We start from the raw sequence: 19,881 nt of genomic DNA, 5'->3' as shown, positions 1-19,881 counted from the left end.
ATGTGGTACTTATTTTCGGGATGTCATTTCGATAATGTCAACTCATGAGAAGCTAAAATGTGCGGTTTCTTTTATAACAGATGCCATTTATTTGTATGATGGTTTTTGAAATATTTAGCCGAATAAAAATAATACGAAGCAGCCATACAAAAATATTCAAGCCACTGAAAATGTTGTGCAAATGCAAAAACTTTAATTAAACTCAACAAAGTAGAAAAATCTGCTGCAAAATAAATAAATTAAAGAAAGTTTGCGCAAGGGAAATGGGAAGGTAAAGACTTTTCATTTAAGCAACTTCTGAGTTTTCATTTTTGAGTTCAATAAAGTGAGCATTACTTTCCCTTGATTGTATTTTAAATTCGGGTCGGTTGCGATTTCTGGCCAACTGAAAGGAGCAGTTCATTCAGCCGTAAATATTTCGGTCGCATTTCCAACCATTTGACCTTGTTGTTTATACATATATGTATATATGTATGTACGGGTATTTAGGAGTGTGTGAGTGTGTTTTGTTGCGGATTTCAGTTGTCGCTTTGATTAGGCCTTCTGCAGAAACGTGGCCCAATCCTTTTCACTCTCCTTGATTTCAGTTGACGTTCAATTCGCCGCATATCCTAGCTAGTTCATTAGCAGAAGCCTGCCTGAGTTGTTTCCCCTTCCAACCCACTTTATGCATAGCGAAAATTGTGTTTTGCCAGCAATGTCATTTGGCTGTGTTGGCCATTCTTATGGTGGTTCTTATGTCATGACCAACAACAATTAACGTTTATGTCGCCGGGGGACCTCTTTTCCACCCTTTTTTCAGGGTTGTTGGGTCGCGCCTTAAAAAGAAATGTGAGAAAAATAGAAAAGAAACTTTCGACTTTCAGATACCCGTTACTCATCTACCAAGTACAAAGGAAATGGAGACATTCCCAAGATTGCACACTGGGTCCACCAAGCGGGGGTCGCATTAAGTGCTCATAACTTTAAAATAAATGTTCTGAGCTCAGTGAAGAGTGATGGATGTTGGTAAGCAATCCCAAACCTCATAACTACTTCTAGAGAAAACCTTTGGGCAAGTGTCCTTTAAAGAGATTTTGGGACTATAGAGGTTTGTTGCTGGCATATAAGAGGGATACATTTCTATGATCACGGACAGGCAGAAAGTCAGGGATAGATGGGCTCTGCTTTTCCTGATCAGGATATATATTAAAACGCTGTTACATTACACTTTCGAACCAACCTAATATACCCTTTACTTTTCGAGAATCGGTTATAATGAAGGAAAAGGCGGCGCCAGCGAAGCCTTAGCCAAGTTTATAGTCAACTTTTTTAGCAGCCAATGGAGCAAAACTTTTAAAGGCAAACTTAAATGAGCAAGGACACAATAATCCCTTGGCTCGCGCAGCTTCAAGTGAGCCATCAAAGGAAAGTTGAGGCCAAGTCGGGACTTTCGGCCTTGATTGCCAGTTTGGCCTCCAAAAGTCTGGCTTCAATGCCGTGCCCCACCAATGATAAATAATTCCCTTTTGTGAATAATAATTTAGGGCATGAGAGTAACCACGTTTTTATTAAAGCTTTATTTTTGGTTCAAAAAAAAGCGCACACTGATTTATAAGTAAATAAAGCCGTAACGTTCTATGTAAATACATATGTATATAAGAATGTAACTACCTTAAAGGTATCAAATTACAGAAGTGCAGTCAACTGACTGCCGAGGTGTGAACATTTGAAAGCGTTACAAATCTATGAATGATCGCCTAGCATTAGCAGGCAATTACTGGTGGCCCAATTAAATGCAATTAATCGGTGAAATAATTGCAAACAATTAAAATCGCTAGCCGACACTTGACCGGATTATTGAGGCAAAAGCGTTAAAATGCCAAACCGAGCGGATAACTTTAAACGGCCTCTTGGCCGCCCAAGCGCCACCCAGAACTCCATCCATTTGGAGCTCAGACGGTAGAGGTCTGTCCTTGCATACAAAGCAACTCATTATGGAGCACAACAAATTGTGGCAAACATTTCAGAACGTAATTTCTCTAGATTCCAATCGTTTTTTCCGCACTCCTGGCAACCTTTCCGTGGTGGAAAACTCTGAAGGAAGGTGGCTGCCTGGCTGCCTGGCTGCCTGGCTTGCTGGATGTTATTTGTCTTGAGCTTTGCGGCGACATTTTATCAAGCTTAGGTGCGGGTCCAGTCGGAAAAGCAGCGGAAAGGGAAGCAGCTTTTCCAGCCATTTGAGTTGTTTAAACTGCGCTTGCGGTTAAATTAACGCGATTTATATGAATTTATCGTCGCCCACACCCAGATTTTCACGAGATTTTCCTCCTGGCTCTTCCTTGTCTTAGTTAACTTGTTTCCTTTTGTTTGTCTCTGCTCGTGGCCAAAAAATGAATTTTTCCACGGCACATTTTTTTGGGGGGCGTGTGGAAATCTTTTTGGGATTTGCATGCACACAGCGTGATTTCTGGCTTTATTGCCGTGGCAGTCGACCCCGAAAAACCCCTTCCATATTTCCTCCTCGTCCTTTATATTTTTATTTTTTCTCCCGCATTTTGAAGGCGAATCGATTTATTGTTTTTTTCGCTTTTTTTTTTCTTGTCTGATTTTACATTGCGCGCGTGACGAGCGCAGACTTTGTTACGTGCTATTACATGTTATTGATCTCCGCCCACTCCGCCCACTTCGCCCACTCTATTTGCTTTGTTTTTACACCCTTTGACACTCACATAGTTGCAGCTAATGTGTAAGCCAAAAAAACTGCGGTGCTATGCGATTATTGGGTAAATGCAGGGAAATGTCGAAACATTAAAGAAGCCCACATTATTAATAACACACAAACCTAAATTGCGTTTATTTACACAAAATTATTCATCTGCCATGACACTTGCGTTATCATAATGCAACTTTTTTAATAAACAAACTTTATACCTTCATTGTCAATATTTGAGTTAGAACTCATGGCTTGCCTAGTTGATATAGAAACACATTCATATTGTTTACCCTTACTGTACACACGTTCTGAGCTGATGTTAATAATTATCGCAATATTAATAATATTTGGCGAGTAAAGAAGCAATTATGAATAATAATCGCAAATATATAGCCTGTTATGATTGGGCCTCTACCAATTATTTCTGTTGTTAATTTTTCATAACATGAAATATTTAAAAGAACTCACGCGGTAATTGCAAATAAATATAACACAATCGCCATGAATTCAATTAGCGAATAATTCATGTTGCCATTTTTTGCGTATTAGTTGATATAGCATAATTTTCATACATATGTGACTCGACTTGGAATTGCATACAGTGCAATTTATTGCTCTTATCAATAAAGAACACATTTAGGCACAAATTTAAAAAGTTACCCGACGAATTAAAGTTGTAATGACTATGTAGACCTCAACTCTGCAGGAGTGTATTTAACTATACAATAACCTTAGAAGGGTAAACAGCTGCAGACGTATGAACTCGATATTAGAGCCTCACATGCACTTTTGCCCGATAATTCCCCATGAAAGGCAATAATTTTCCATTTGTAGGTCATTATCCATATGCAATTAAGTGGTCGCATAATAAATCATTGCCAGATTCCGGTTCCGATTTAGACATCGCATCCATTTTTCCAGCTGCAGGCGACACCTATTTATGTGACTAGTGGGTCTTCCTTCGTTGCTCGCCAGCTTTAAGTTTTAGGCCCGTGCAGCAGGGCGTATGCGCAATAATTGGATTCGGCGGCAAATGAATGATTCATTGGGCGGTCAAGATGCTATTTAAACGACAGAACCCTTTGCCCGACAGCCTGTTTGCTTAGCTCTCCAAGAGCAGGCAGCTGGAATCGCTCGGAAGATAAACACCGAGGCCGGAGCTCCGAGTTCTAAGCTCCGCAGCATCTTTCAATGGCAACGGCTGCAATCAGCAGGCAGTGCGTCGTCCTCTTTGTCGGGGATAAACAGAGTCCTTGCGGAGGAGGACAGCATCGGATGGGGATCTCCGGAATCTGTCCAAGCCAAAAGCACATCGAGCAAATCAGAGTAGTGGTTACTGAAACGCTTCGAAAGGGAATGCGCCAATACAGAAAGCATTTATTACTGGTTTAATTATAACTGGAAGTTAGAAAGCTTAGTTAAGATGCAAAATTAAATATTAATCTAAATGAAATATTATTTAGCAACTAAGTTGGTAGTATTGTATGCACCCTTAGCATATACATACATTAATTAACTGTCTGGCTGCGACCTATTCTCTCAGTGTACGCCTTGAGCCGTAATCAGACATGAAAAAGTGAAACAACAGAGAGGCTGGGATTGCCGAGGAAATGAAGTGCGGACTGCTGGGGATGGGGATGGGCATGGGTATGGAGTATCCATCAGATGTGTCCATCATTCGGTGAATGCCGGGATTAGTTGTGTTGATGGGATGGCCGATGTCCCACGTCCGACGTCCAATGGACGATGACCAGGAGCAGGTCCTTTCTTTTGTCGACCAGTGTCCTTTGATTGCTTAGTCTGCTTACAACCTGCTCAGGTGACTCCGTTGAAAGGACCCTGGGATTCCTTAGGGTTTCAAGTTTATGGAAAATTTAAAACGGGATTACAGGGCCCGTGGGTCGATTAACCAAAATACTGGCTCGGGCTTTTGGGATATTCCCAAAATAACCAGATTTCACGTGAAGACACCAGTTTGGCAATCAAAAGGTTAACTTCAGCAGAAACTTGTCTGTTCGAATGGAACATTTTTAAAGGCTCGACATTAGCTTTTAATATTTTTGAGGTATGATGAGGCATGCATATGATTGAAATTTCCTTTTGGAGGAAAATGTCAAATGCGATTAGAACTTGATTTCCCTCATTTGGTGATTTCATTCCAAATTCGCTTGAACTGTAATGTTTCTGACAGAGGTTGAGCAATTGCAGATGTTTTGCCATATGATGCCCGAAGTTTGGATGCACTGCCTCCCCCTTTTTGGATAATGACCCCACCCGTTCCCCTTTTTCCCGGCCGTTTGTCACTTATCGCGCCACGCAAATTTCTGCTCATTATGGACTCGGCGACACTTTTGCCTGCGAATAATGAAGGGGATGCATCATTATCGCTTCTGCAGTCATCATCATCAAAAACAAGAGGACCGGTTGGACCACCCACTTTTTTACGCCATTCCCCCAAAATCCTGCGGCAAGTGTTGCTGTTGCTGTTGTTATTCCGCTTGACTTCGAATTTCTGCGGGGGAAATGCGGGGAAAATGCGGAAAATATGGGGGCGCTTGACTGAAATGGGGCTCTGTAATCAACGGGCGGCTGCGAATGAAAGTTGACAGGAGCAAACAGAATGGCAGTGGGTTCCTCTTCGTCCCCGTCCTCCTGCCATTTCCATTTCCACTTGCCCGTCCGTTTTTCACAGTCCCATTGGACGTTTCTTCAATTTTATTGCTGCAATTTGCTGTGAGGAGCACTCTGAATGAAGACTTTGTTTCGATTCCCAGGATGTGATTTTCACCGCACTGAAAGAAGACAGCAGAAATAGCAGCTTAAAGTTGTCCAGATCCATTTGTGTTCCTTATGAAGCAAAAGCTAGAATTATTTAAATAATATGTCTTTATTCTTAAATAAATCTTAGAATTTAAATTATACATTCTTACTTCAATAGTATTTAATTAAAAATGATTTGTCTAATTTATCTTATTTTTACAAACGTGACTTAAATAATTTCAAATAATATCTAATTTTAGATTTAAAGAGTTTGAAGGCTTTTATGTGTTCAGGATTTCTTTCTGTGTGCCTGTTACTATTTAGTTATCTTTCACTTGGCAAACGCAACTTGAAAAGGGTCCAATTTATGCCTCGACTCGAGCTTGCCTCTTTTGATTCTGTTTCAGCTTTGGGTTCCTTGTTTTGAGTAATTAAATTCCTAGGCTTCATAATACCCTGAATAATCACCGACCAAATAAAGGAGTTGGCGGACTGTTCTAGGCATAACCAAATTCACAGTCGACTGCACTTAATGACCACTTAATGAGTTTCACGGGAAGATCTGCGGACTTGAACGCCGAAATCCAACCGAGTCGCTTAAAAGTGCCTTGCATTTTTGATAGCCGTAATTTGAGATCTTACCATGACTTGTTACACAAAAGAACTTTTGAACGTTTCGGTTTTATTAGATTGCCGACGAACCTTAAAGATTATTAACATATCTGTTGGAGTTTGATTCGCTCGTTTAAATTCATGATAAATGTCCCCATCCTTTTTTTTGTAGTAACATGTCGTACATTTTAATATCGAAGGAATTTTGTTTTAAATATTATTGTACATTTTTTTTTATTTTTTAATTCACTATTTAAAATTTGCTTTGAACTTATTAAATGCATACATGTTTCTTTCCTTTGCTGTTCTTTTTACATAAATGGACAATTTTCGGACATTACAACTTTTTAACAAATCACTGACCCTTGTTCATGTCTATTTTTGTTAGCCCTATAAAATTTCATCACTTCCAATTTTGCCTTTTTGTATACAAAATATCAGTTAACTTTCACTTTCGATTTCGATCTAGTTAGACATTTATTTTTACTTTTCTTTGTAAAATTACATTTTATATACAACCAGATGAAATAATTAAATTCTAAAAAGAATAAGAAAGGCAAATTTTAAAAGGCACTGTTATAAACAAAAGATCACTTCTAAAAAAAGACAGAAATAAACATGAATACATTGTTGTGAAAGTAACGATTTTGCGCCATAAATCAAGTAAGAATAGAAATTTGAGATAAAAATAGATTTTCTAGAATTTGTTGTTTTCCAACTTCGAACAGCTGTTTGGGCGGCAGTGTGGCCGCACGCCGCGCTCACCCAAAATCCCGCACAGCACCGATCAAGGGCCACACTGCGCCGACGCTCTCGCTCTCACCAGCACTCATTTCCAATTGAGAGAGCGGGCGAAGCAGTCGGGAAAGCAGCAAAGCGCGTGTAAACAGCAGGGAAGTCGAAATCGCATTTGTGCCTTGTTTTTCTTGGGCAAGTCGAAGAAGTCGCCAGAATTGGCCAGAAATCCGCAGTGCAGCTGAAAACTGCAGAATGCAGAATAAAGCTGGTGCATAGCACCGATAGGTGTGTACGTGTGAGTGTCTCTCGCGAACGCGAGTCCGTGTGTGTGTGTTTGGTGTTCGACAAAAAAATATTGCTCAATGGCCCAAAAAAATGGAATGGGTAAAGAAAATCAAACAGCCAAGAAAGTGAGCAGATGAAAAACAACTGCTGCCAAATGAAAAAACAATTTCCCTAACGTGAAAAGTGCGGTGAAAGTGCAGCGAAAGCCAGTGGAAAGCAAATGCAAATAAATGCTGTTTTTGCGCTCAGATTCAGTTTTTATTTTTGTGAAAGTCTTGTGCTCTTTCTCCCACAACTTCCCCTCTTCTCCGGTCCACGCTCTTCGTATCAATAAACCAACGAAAAATCAAAGAGAGGTGAGTTTTCCCCAAGCTGAAAGCCCAAAATCGTGTAATGTCGTTACTGTTAACTTTATTATTATATTGTGTGCTGTATTTTTGTTGTGGAAAAACGAGACAGTCCTAAAAATCTCAGGGCGTTGCGAAATTTGTTTCTTCTTTTTTTATTTTGCTTCGTTTTCGTTGCTTCTTATTTGCTTTTATTTTCTCAATGGCCGCCGAGTATTTTAGTAGCAGCTGTGTTAGTGAGAGCGAGAGAGGAGCGCACTCTCGCGCGGAGAGAGCCCATCAGCTGTGTTGTTTTATTTATCACGTTACTTCCAAAAAACAACAAGGAATAAAAATCGCTGGAAATACGTACTTTAAGGCCTTGCAAGCCGCTAATTGATTCCCGCCGCTGTTCAAGTTTGTTAGCATTAGCAGGCTGAAAAGGTTTCTCAGCCACTCGAGCGTATTCGCGAAAAGCTCATAAACAATTCACTGTTTTCAAACAAATCGACTGCTGCTCTCTAACGCCCGCGCCCCCTCCCTCTTGGTCATTCCATGTATTTGAGGCATTGCCAGATGTAAGAAATTTGGTTCCCATTCAAAATTGAAAATTTTTCAGATTAAAAACAAGTATAATTGTTAAAATCTTTAACATCGAATATAAAATAAAACAACCAAATGACACCATTTGCATATATGTCAAATGTAGTTCAGCTTTCGAAACTTGAAAAGGTGAAACCAAATATTGTATGATGTTTAAAAAAACAAATTTTAACACCTGGGATTGTATTTGATTAACGCACTTTTTGTACTTCGTTAATTTAGGATTGTATGCAAGGAAATTCACGCCACGAGAATTGAGTATCTGAAAATTGATTTAAAATCGCTTTGGCGATTTTCACTGTCTCGGCTTGTTGACATTGAATGGTTTGTGTGTCAAACACACACGGACTGTAATGTTTGCTGATTTATGCACTCTATCAGGGCTGACAAAGTGCAATAAATTCACTTGAACTCGCCCGAGAAAAGCCATCACCCCACTTGATCTGTGTGCGTTTTCTATATTTAATTCGTTAATCAATTGGTGCCTAAAGGCAATAATTAAGTAGGAATATATGTAAATGGCTCGGCTGTTCGTTGTGGGCAGCTCCGAACAGTTAAGTGTGTAATTCGTTTGAATCATCGACTTAATGGTTGCTCGTAGAACCTCTATGTGGGAGATTTTTTTTGGTTAATTTGCGCGGTAGTTTCCCGGGATCTCAAATAATTTGCACAATTGTTATTTCAATTTGTGTGTGATATGGCTTCGGAGAATTATTCCCAATTACCAGAACACCACTTGGTCGAAACTCAGATTTGCGCCTTAGAGAGGATTTCTGACTAAAACTGGGTTTCGAACAATACGTTCTCGATCATAATTCATTGGCGAGTCTAGTCGATGACTGACTGTCCGTCCGACTGTCCAATTGTCCAATTGAACACCTTGATCGATATCGGAGACTGGGTAATCATAGTCATTGAACTTGTAATTGTACGAGACAGCCTAAACTTATTTTTAGTATCTTGGGCGCTTTTGAGTTCCAACGTGGTATTTAGTCCTATATCTAATCATTTTCCGGTTTATCACTTTAAATAGATATATTTTATTTTAAAAATAGAAACCAATAGTAAATGCAAGTTAACCAGTTATTATCAGTACAGTGTCATTAAAAACAACGTTACTCCATAGAGCTTAATTAATACATAAATATGCTCTTCATTTGTAGAAAACCAACAAGTATTTTCTGGATTAAAAACATTCTACCTGTAAGCTACCTGTAACTTTCTTTAATATTATATATAAACTAGGCAGAAAACTATTAATGATGTGCAATAGCTTCCAAATAAAAGAACGTAGAGCTACACAAATAGCGTGTGCCCAACGATCAAAACTCGTGCCAGTTCAATGTTTATGTATGCAAATCGACGTCTAAGCTGTTCGGAATGAAATAAACCTTTTCATTGATTGATTGGCCAGTCGAATTTGGCAATCACACCTCCACGCAGGCGACCCAAACCGTATGGAAAACAAGGCACAGCCGAGACCAAACAACGCAAATTGGCAATTAACAATATTATCGCCGTCAGACAGAATTTACATTTGGGCCCCAAAGGCATTGTAAATTTGCTTATCTAATCGACTCAGCCCGGGGCAACCAGTACCTCAGCTAGTGCCAGCCCAGCCCAGCCCAAGTCCTAAAGTTCTCAAAGATTAGACAAAACATAACTCTCTGTGCAAACTTTGGCAAATCAGGCGTCGTGAACACATAGTACCTTTAAAGTGCGATCTAAACAAACTGCATAAGCAGGAGTATTGTGTTTGGTTTTGTCTCAGTAAATTAGTGACTGAAAGTCACGACCTGCCATAATATTGGCTAAGACCCCACTTGATACCCCGTAACGTTCGATTTTTACACTGAGACGTGCCTGGCGAAGGGCCATTAATCAGCTAACAAAATTGTTTACCTCAACCAGAACAACAGCTATTCAGAGTTGTAAAACGAGATATATTGAAACGAAATATATATTATCATATCCGATTGGGATCAGCTAAGAAAGCCAATTTAAAGATCGACTAATAAATTAAGCTATGCATTCATTTACTGCTTTGAAACGGTTGTTTCTGTGTGGTTGTCAAATATTGAATTTACTATCTTTAATAATGTCGATAATCGGAAACGGATTGCAAATCCCATGGCCTAAATCACTATTATAATCACCACACAAACTTATGTTTTCAAGCGCAGTTATTATTATTCAAAATTAAGCTGCATCTGGAATAACTTAGATAAACTTAATTATGAAAATATTCAAACCAAATTGGTTTTATAAACTTGATAAATTTAATGACCGATACTTACCAGAATATTTTCAATGATAAACATCTGTGCTAGTCAATTTATTACCAAAATTCAAAAGGTGTCTCTTGCAAAACCAAATTATTAGATTGCTTTTATAAGGTTGGGGAGTACCCCATCCACTCCATCCCATTATGACATTTTTAGTGCACTATAATGATAAAAAATTGGTCTAGCCTTGCCGCAGTCTTATAAATAGTTTATATTGGAGTGGAAAGAGGTATAGATAATTAAGGCAAACATATACCATTTTCTATTTCTGCGATAATAGATCGCCATACTAAAATGTTTAATGGGAAACGCCCTCAATAATAATCAGTTCTATGATAAAACCTACAGCTATTTTCAAATTGATCTTTGATCTCGGTCCGTAGATCCATATTTTCTGTATTTTTCCTTTCTTCGGAGTGCGGAATTTCGATATGAGGCGTGCATAGCGAATTAGCATACAAACGTATGCTTACCAAAATAAAAACAGTTTTTATATTTTATGGTATTGGTTGTTTTTATCGTTATCTAAGCTGAGCGTCCTCTGTCTAAGGTCAGTTTAAAGCTATAAAATCGAATTCGATATGCTTCCGAATGAAGCAGGCAGTTTCCTACGGAAATTTTAATGGAAAATTCCAAAAGATTCGTATTCAATTTATCGCCTTATGCTATAAAACCTTTCTAATTGGGTCTCACAGAATAGCTACTTTTACTTAAATGTGATTTAAATATAAACATAAACATACATTATATATTAACAAATAGTTGGCCAAATTTGCTGACGCACAGGGGAGTTTAAGCTAAAGTGCAAAACCTTCTTGACACATCATAAAGTTTCTAGACGGGTTGGGAAAACTCAGTCAGTGTGACAAGTTGGTAATAAAAACGGCCAAGTCAACAGGTAGAACAGAGAGGCAAAGGCAAAATGTGGAGAAACAGAAGCTGAAAAGAAAAAGAAATCCCACCGAAAGGCCGACGGTTGGTCAAAAAGCCACTCACTCACTTGGCCATACAGTACACATCGGTATAATATTTTTGCGAGCCCAAAAGATAAGAGCTCCGGTTTAGTTCAGTTGAGTTGAGTTGAGTTGAGTTGAGCTAAGTTGAGTGGGGCGTTCGACTCTTGAGATCTTTGTGGAGAGCTCTTTAGCTTTTGTGGCTCTGGTCGTGCCTTCAGTTTTGCTGAAACAGCAGCCACAGAATTTGTAACCTCAGATCGTTGTTGTCTATTTTGCTGCTTATTTTTCGGCTTAATGGCCAGAAATACGGCTGTGCGGTGTTGTTGCCGAAATGCGTGAGCCAGTGAAAAACAGGTTTATTTTTTAGCAAAGTCGAGAGAATAACAAAAAACAAAAGACAGAAAAAGAAAACACATACGTAAATAAATAAGCCGCCACTTTTGAGCTGCCAATTGGTTTTGCAGTTTCAAAGTTTGCTCAGTCGGCGAGCGAAGCTCTATTTTTATATATTTTCTTCATCCACAAAAAGTGGGAATAAACTGTCTTAGAAGCCGACGTAATTTATTGCTTTTTTATTAAGATTTTCTGGCTTTGCTGGAACCATGGATGGGTTTCGAACACTCTGGAACTTTAAGCAAACAAAGACTCATTTCTAGGAGTGGTGCGACCAAAAATATTCGATTGCAAGCGTTCTTAAAATGAGTCCTCTTAAATGGAAATAAAATGTAGTACCTTAGCTCAAAGCAATACAATTCTAATCTTTTTTTAAAGACATATGTCTAACAAGTTACTAAACAATTAAATCATTTATAGAGCAACTGTTGCGGGAAGTTCTTAATCTCAGAGTGAATAATCGCTCTGAAAGGCTGAATCACATTTAAAGTTCACTTAAACGTACATGTGTTTCTCGGGAGTCGTCATTTTTAATACAGCTGCTTGTCAAATGGATTCTTTTTTCCGCCTTATATAAATGTGTTTTTCCTGCACCCACACCCGCAACCATACATTCTGAAGTACTACAATTTAATCTATGCAAATTTATATAATATCAGCTAGATTATTAATGAGTTTTCTATTTACCGTAGCTTTTTTCTTGGTCTCTGCTTTGACTTTATTTATTGTTTTGCTTTTACGTTTATTGAATTTGAATTTGTAATTATTTTCATTATTGCAAATATATTCCAGCCTGTGCTGGCCTCTCTTTCGCTCCCACTGTGCGCTAATTGTATAATTGCACCGCCTGTTGTCTGAAGTCCCCCTTTGACCCCGCGATCGTTAACCCGTGTGGGTGTTTTAATTTATTGCACTTCTGCTGGCTTTTCAATTCGCGACGTCGATTCCGTATTATTTTACCCCAACCACATGGCGGTGCGCGGCATTGGGGTCCAGAAAAGCCGCGCTGATAATGGGAACGTGTGAGTTTGGCCATTGGTGGGGGAAAACAACGATTGTTGTCTCGTAATCAAAAATGTTGTAATATTTTCGAGCTCTCGATTATCACTCGAAGGTCGCTCGACGGAAGTGTATTGCAAACTCGTAAAAGGCTGTTGTAAAATCCACCAGAATCAAATGTCAGCGCTTTTTCGCTCCGTGCATATATGTACATATACAACATCTAGATTGTGTGTAACTCGTTCTGGTATCTCCTTAATGGCCTATTGCACAATCGTGTTTATGAGCCAGCAAGTTCTTATTTGTTTCCTCATCCATCTACCTACTTAGCAGGCACAACTATGAAGTCTGCGAAGTTGTGTGCGGTGATATTCGTATGCTAACCTGTTCCCCACCTGCCGCCTTCGCCCATGTCTCACTTCATTTAATTCAGGTATTTCGCCTGCATTTTCGCCTTGCTTCGACAACTGATGGTCAATAACATCGAACTTAACCTGTAGTATGATTCAGGTGTCGCACGGAATTCTCTTGAGAATTTCCATCGGAGAAGTCAGAGGTTAACGGTCCCAGCTGAATTCAAAACATTTGCTTTTGCAAACGGAACTGCATGTGCTGAAAAACAAAGGATAATAATTCTTATCGTGATAATTCGGCTCTTATCGTTTAGCCGGTGCCCAAAAGTGGGGATGGTATAAATATTCGTGATATCATATCGGTTAGATACCGGTTCAGCGAGCGATATAGCAGATGTTTTTCAAGATGTTTAAGCTCCCAGACAAAAACTTTATTGTGTTGAAAGATAGCTTATATAAAATGCACATTCATTTTGAAATAGATATCCTATATCTTGTTCTAATATAAGTTTTTAGTACATTATACTTTGGAGATTATTTTCTTGGATATTCCACATGTTTATTTTCATCTCCGTCAGCAGGTTTTCCATCTGGCCAGTCTCGATAAGACTTATCGATGGAACTGCATGTCCGCTTAGGAGATTGGACCGACTGACCTTGTCGTTAGTGGTTAGTGGCTTCTCGGCCTGATCACCGCCCTCAAAATGACTTCGCCGCGGGCAGAGGTTGGACAGAAGTCTGTGCCAATTGCCTTTCATTTATCATCATATTTCTTGCGTTTACCGCACACATTTCACCATTCGAACGGACGTGCCGTGTTGGCCTGGCCAAAAGAGTAGAGTCTGTTTCTGTTTCAGTTAGTGTTACTGCTGCTGGCATTGGATTGTGACCCACTTTCGAAGCCTGGCCATTCCTCATTTCCCATTTCTCATTTTACATTTCACATTTCGTTGCTCGGCGCAAATTCAAACAAATGCATTTTTGCGGCACTTGGCCAAGTTTTTGTGTTTGTGGTCGAAAGTGAATGTGCCAGCGTATGGGTATGGGTATGGGCATGGGTATGTGTATCTGGTGCCTTGTATCTGTATCTTCTGGTGGCGAAAAGAAAGCTGTTTCCTTGGCTTACTTGGCTTTCACTCGCATCACGTTTTTCCTGCCTAACCAAGCACACCGACTCGCCGGCCCCGCCCCCCTCTTAGCCCCCCTTTATATAAATATATATATACATTTTCGATCCCCCATCCACGCTTTTCGATCTCCTGCTTCTTTTCCAGCTTCATTGCTTGGCCCGTTGGCCGTTGCACAGATGCTGTAAACATTTTCATAAGCACGCACTTCGCTCCCCGCCTTTTGAAACCGATGTGCAGGTCCATAAACATTCTCGGCCCCGATTATAGCCATTGCATTAAAAAGGGCGCGGCACGACTTGTAAAAGGGCGCAATTTACGAGGCAGTGGTATAGCCACTTATTCACAAACCAGGAAGTGAGATACGTGGACGCAGATAGCAAATATATCATTTATCAGGCTTATTTATTTCAATAAGGAAACGAACAAAACTGTTATTAAACGTGGTTTTGCGATGAAAACTAAAAATAGTATTTCTTTAACTATACTTAAGTACCGGCAGCGTCTGCCGAACATTAAACATACTATTACTAGGTAATACCTTCCCTAATTTGTCACTAAAAAAGGTTGCAAAACTTAAAAAGCCAATAGCCTTGTTTAAACATATTAATGAAGCCTGAAGCTCAATTATCTTTAAGTGTTTCATGCAACAAATTCAAGACCATAAAACCATGAAACCGAAAAGCGTTGAAAACAACAATCAAGTTATTTCCTCAATTTTGTAGTAAATACATATTTATATGCTCTTCAAATTGCCCGAATGGCACGAAGTATGGGTGCACTTCGCCTTTGACATTGAAGCCCCAGCTGATAAGAAATAAAACTGATAGCTCAAGAGGAACTGGCCGAAACATGCATTGAGCTTTAAGTCAGGGTCACAGCTTATGATTTCAATAATCGTTTAAAATTCTCCGTTTTTAAATTAATGTGTGCGACTGACGCAGTTCTTTAATTAATTCACATCGAAATTTTCCCATTAATGGAGAGTTATTTTCTTGAGTCCCACACTTGAATTATTCATTCAATTCCCCGCTGCAACTGGTTTGCAACTCTAATGAACTGTTCAAATCGAATCGAGTCATTTGCATAATGATTACAATCTGTGAAGTATGTTTGCGCATGCAAAAAAATCCTTCAATAAATTTTCCACTCCTCCACTCGGTCAAATGAATGGGGATTATGGCTATTTATCAGTTTATTTTTTGTTTAGTAGAGTGCCTTAAAAAATTCAATAATTGCTCCCAAACCTTTTAATTTTTACACTACAGTGTACATACAAACATATGTATATGGTGTAAATTTTTTTGAATTCCGTTTTCCATTGTTTTCGATTTTTGTTTTGTTTTTCTACTATTTACATGTTGGTTGAGAAATCATTAAATCGAGTATTATTGAAACATTTACAATTGAAGGCCACCATTAAACATGCAAATCACGATAACACAAAAAAGTTAATTTATTTCGGTTTCGGCGATAAAATATTTAATTGTATTTGCTTTTGTGCATTGTGCATTTGTGCCCCCAAATGGGAAAATTAAAAGCGAACGTCAAATTGAATTAAGCAATGTAATGCATATACATATGCATGTATGAACTTCACTTATTTTGCAACAATAAATGAATAAAAATATAATTCTATTCAGATATTGACAACAAAGATATTTTTAAGTTATTGCAACGAAATTGAACGCATATATCTTCAGTATTTATTATCTTTGTTCGCTCTTTCTTGCTGGTAATTTTCTTTGGCGTTATTCAGAACCACAAGCCACACGTCTTAGCGAACTTTAAATCAATTTGCAACTCAGGCAACTCAGGCCTGTTTCAAAGGGCCAAGTCTCCCAGCAAGCCGACACTCATGGTTATTCAATTGCCTTGCCAAAAGTCAACGTCATACTCAACGCCCTTCCCTGCACCTTCTCCACCCCTTTGTTACCCCTCTCCACCCCTGGCGCAGCAACTGCAGTCAACAGAAATGCTTCATTAATTGCTGCACACAATGGAGCAGCAGAGGATGGGCAGCGGAGCAGCAGAGGAAGGGCAGAGGAGGGGCAGAGGAGCGGCTGGGGAGCCAACGAAAGCGTTCCCCGTGCTGCGCTTAATTTGCCGGCGACTTCGACTTCGACGTCGCCTTGTCGGAGTTATAAATATGCAATTATGTGCCCGGGCCAAACAACATTGTGCTCGACATACCCGAAAGAAGAAACTTTTAGCTGCCTTCCAGCTATCAGCATTTTATCCCACTCCGCGCCCTTAATCTCCGCATGCACTGGCAAGAAAGTCGTTTCCTAACTCATAATTTCCAGCACTAAACGAATGTCCATCTGTCCAAATGCACGTAGAGTTCTCGGGAATTATTACAGCATTGGGTAATCAGGGTATCTGATAGTCTGTTTAGGGATATTAAGCATTCCTGGGTTCCAAAAACTATTTATATGACATTTCATGGCCTTGAATTTGGATTTGATCTTCAAACATATCATTAATTTGCATTAATTTGCGATTTCTATTCATGAAATGAATTATCATAAACACATAGTTTTTAAATGCACAGAATAAGATAAATACAAAATAAATAAGAATAAATACAAGAATAATAGTTACTGAAGGAGTCTAAACATACTTCTTTGTAAGTATCCATTTACTGAGCAATTTGCATAGAGGTTCTTATTTTTTGCAGTGCACACCCCAGCTTGTTCTCCCCTCAGCTGCTGCTACTTCGACGCCGAGATCGCGGCCGGCATAAACAAATCTTGTTACACAAAGCTTTTTAAATATTTCATGGATGCGCTCGTAAAGTGCAGCAAATGCAAGGGGAGGGCTGGGGGAGGAGACACTGGGAGAAATGGTGTGTTTTCTGTCAAGGCCTCCGAGGGGGGCGGAGGGAGAATGGGAATGCGGAGGGGATTTGTACTGGCAGTGGACAAACTTTATTAGGCGAACCGTTCCGAAATGCAGCGCTGGTTCGGGGAAGTGCAACTAATTAAACAGCTGGCAGCCAGAAGCCCCCCCTCAAATCCCCATTGGCCCACCCCCGTCCCACGCCCCTGGTTTCCCGTTTCCCTGGGAACTTTTTAACGCGCTTATCTTGGAGCTCGCTCCCCTTTCAGATCGCGGTGAGGGCGGGATTCTGGTTTCTGTTTGCTTAACAAGTTTTCCCGTAAAGTTTTGCCAAACTGCCACATGGCATTCCGCCCACTCGCAGCGCACCACCCCATGCCGCCCCCCATTTTCGGCGCCCGTGTCCCTGCCACTCACACACACAAACTCACAGACACACACACCACTTTAGCCTTTGTCTGGATGATGTTTGTATTCGAGTTCGCCTCTTTGTTGCACTCTGCGTAGCAATTTTTGGGGCTTTGACAGCAATAAAAATTCATATTTTAATATTTCGATATTAAGTGAGTAAGCAGGTGCCATAAAGGCGTTTCAAGAAGCTCATCATCTTAAAAAATAATTAGGTGCTACAAGGGAGCAAGGGTATTCCCCCTTCGGTTTCAGCTTATTTATAACCTTTTACCCCGCCTGCGACTTCAATGGCCTGCCATAAACTCGCTCGCAGCCCTTTCTTCCAGCTTTCTTTTCCTTGAGAAGAATGCAATGAAGTGAACCAAACCAGAAAACAAAACGCTTTTTTTCCCCGCACTTTCTTTGTGTGTGTGTGTGTGTGTGTGTGTGTCGGTTTCGGACTCTTTTGTTTTGGTCTCCGCACGTGAGCGAGCGTTTTTTTATAGCTTCCCACTGTGCAGCATCCCGCCCTCTGCGTTTTCCCCCCACTTTTCCGCATTTTCCCGCGAGTCTGGAGGTTTCTCCTTGGGTGAATGCACTTTATGGGACTTGCGGTGTCCGTTATTGTTGCAGTTGCCTTGCATTTCGTTGTTTTCGCTCAAGGAAAGGGCTTTCCAGCTGAGCCCGAATACCCGAGTACTTTGACTTATGACTGCCTGGCTGAATGAATGAATGGATTCAGACAGACTGAATGAATCATTGAATGAATGAGGGACGTACAGGATGCACGACTTGCTGACTTGTGCTTATTAAACTGCAAATTTGTTGGTCCAAGCACTTGAAAAAATGTATTGTATAAGCTTGTTAAATAGTTTTTGTACTAATTAGTGTCCAAAATAACTATTTTGTATCTTTATCATGTAGTTTGCGTTGTTTCTTTTGATATAATAAACGTATATCTTTCTTGATGATGCTGATTGCTACAATTGGCCACGTACAAAAGATACAGGAACACTATTATGATCGAGGCTACGGAAATGTTTTCTGTCCGCAAACTATTGTAGCTTTGCTTGCTTATATGATTAAAGATTTAATAAAATGTGTTAGTTTAATCAAAATATTGAGTAGTATAGCAGAATAAAGTACTTCAGGGATTTAACAAAGGGTAGTTTTTGAAGAGTGTTCGAGTTATCCCTTTGCGCTCAGCTTGTTTTCCCCACCTGACCTTCGGCTTTTGTTTGCGCAATAGCTCGCGAAATGCAAAACACTTTGCACAAACGCAATTTTCGCGGTTAGCCGAGGCGATCGTAAAGATGTGCCCCACAACAACTGCGCCTCAAATCAGGCGGAACTGTAACGATTTCGGTGCCCGGCCGCAATGCATTCAAAAATCATGGGGTGGTGGGCCGAAGTGGGTGGGCGCAGTGGGGTGCGGCACGGGTCATGAGCGATCCAATGCCTCGAGTGCAGCGAGGTGACCCCAGCAGCAACCACTCAGCACTCGGCACTCAGTCGACCACCCCACTCAACCCGAAACCATTACAAAACAGGTTTGTTCCGTTGACACTTTTTGCGAATATAAATTTAAACCAGGCAACCCGTACACGTAAACAAACGCGTATAGAACAGTAGAAAAGTCCGTAAATTTAATTCATTTCATTGGATAAAAATATTTATGAATTAATAGTAATTCTATAAACACATTACGTAGTGTAGACCGCCAATTTTTCTGTGTACACAGAGAGTGGATGGGCCATAGTCGGTGCGATATTGGCTGTCGGTGGGAGGTACTTTTAGTTGGGCAAGCCGCGTGTCTGGAATTTTCAATGAATAACACGCATACGCCATGGGGTGCGCTGGTCGAAATATTCTGAGCAATGCCTCACCGCAGTTATTGCACAGACGAAAAATAAAAAGGGAAAAACACAAAACGAGTGGAAAAACATCGAGCGTGCTTGCCACCTCGAATAGAGTAATAAACGTACAAATTAATAAGCCAAAAATATAGGTAAACAGGAAGGGCATTGTAAGGGAGCTTCCGAATTTTGAGTCTGAACATATGGCCCGAAAAATTTGGATGGCCATTAATATATTTGTGGGTAATTTTCCACAGCTGTGATTAGCATATAAGTTTGTATCAGTTTGCTACCAATTTGTTTTATTGCACAACTACTATTACTTAATAATGTTCTGTTCGATTGTTCTATGGCACACGACTTGCCAGATTTGCATAAATGCAAAGACAACTAGGCATTGCAAAAAGTGACCTCCCATGAATCATAAACCAGTTCGCATGAAATGATAGAAAATATCCCCTTGGATCTCCTTTGGATTTTCAATCCGCACTTGGACACGCAAACTGATAAGACTGCTCTCCCATGGAAGAGTAAACCTTGGGCTTTGTCTACTTGCTCTTGGTCTTGGAGGTTGAATGCACTGAAAGTTGCCCAAGATAAGCCTCGATTAATTAGGAGTGCCACCTATGAAAACCAGTAAAGTGAAAGGAGAATGGGAGAAT

The 19,881-nt window shown here is 40.0% G+C and overlaps 1 protein-coding gene across 1 annotated transcript in view; it reads left to right on the top strand.

The window, feature by feature from the left end:
• The first annotated feature begins 6,884 nt into the window (after positions 1-6,884).
• Positions 6,885-19,881, top strand: part of LOC122612838 — a 43,095-nt gene continuing 30,098 nt past the window's right edge. The window contains exon 1 of the mRNA XM_043786690.1: positions 6,885-7,446. The gene's annotated coding sequence lies outside the window, so the exon portion shown is untranslated. The remainder of the gene's footprint in view (positions 7,447-19,881) is intronic.

The sequence above is a fragment of the Drosophila teissieri genome, chromosome 2R (assembly GCF_016746235.2).
Source record: "Drosophila teissieri strain GT53w chromosome 2R, Prin_Dtei_1.1, whole genome shotgun sequence".
NCBI lineage: Eukaryota > Metazoa > Arthropoda > Insecta > Diptera > Drosophilidae > Drosophila > Drosophila teissieri.
The sequence above is the reverse complement of the archived record's forward strand: the minus strand, read 5'-3'. Positions and strand labels throughout refer to the sequence as shown.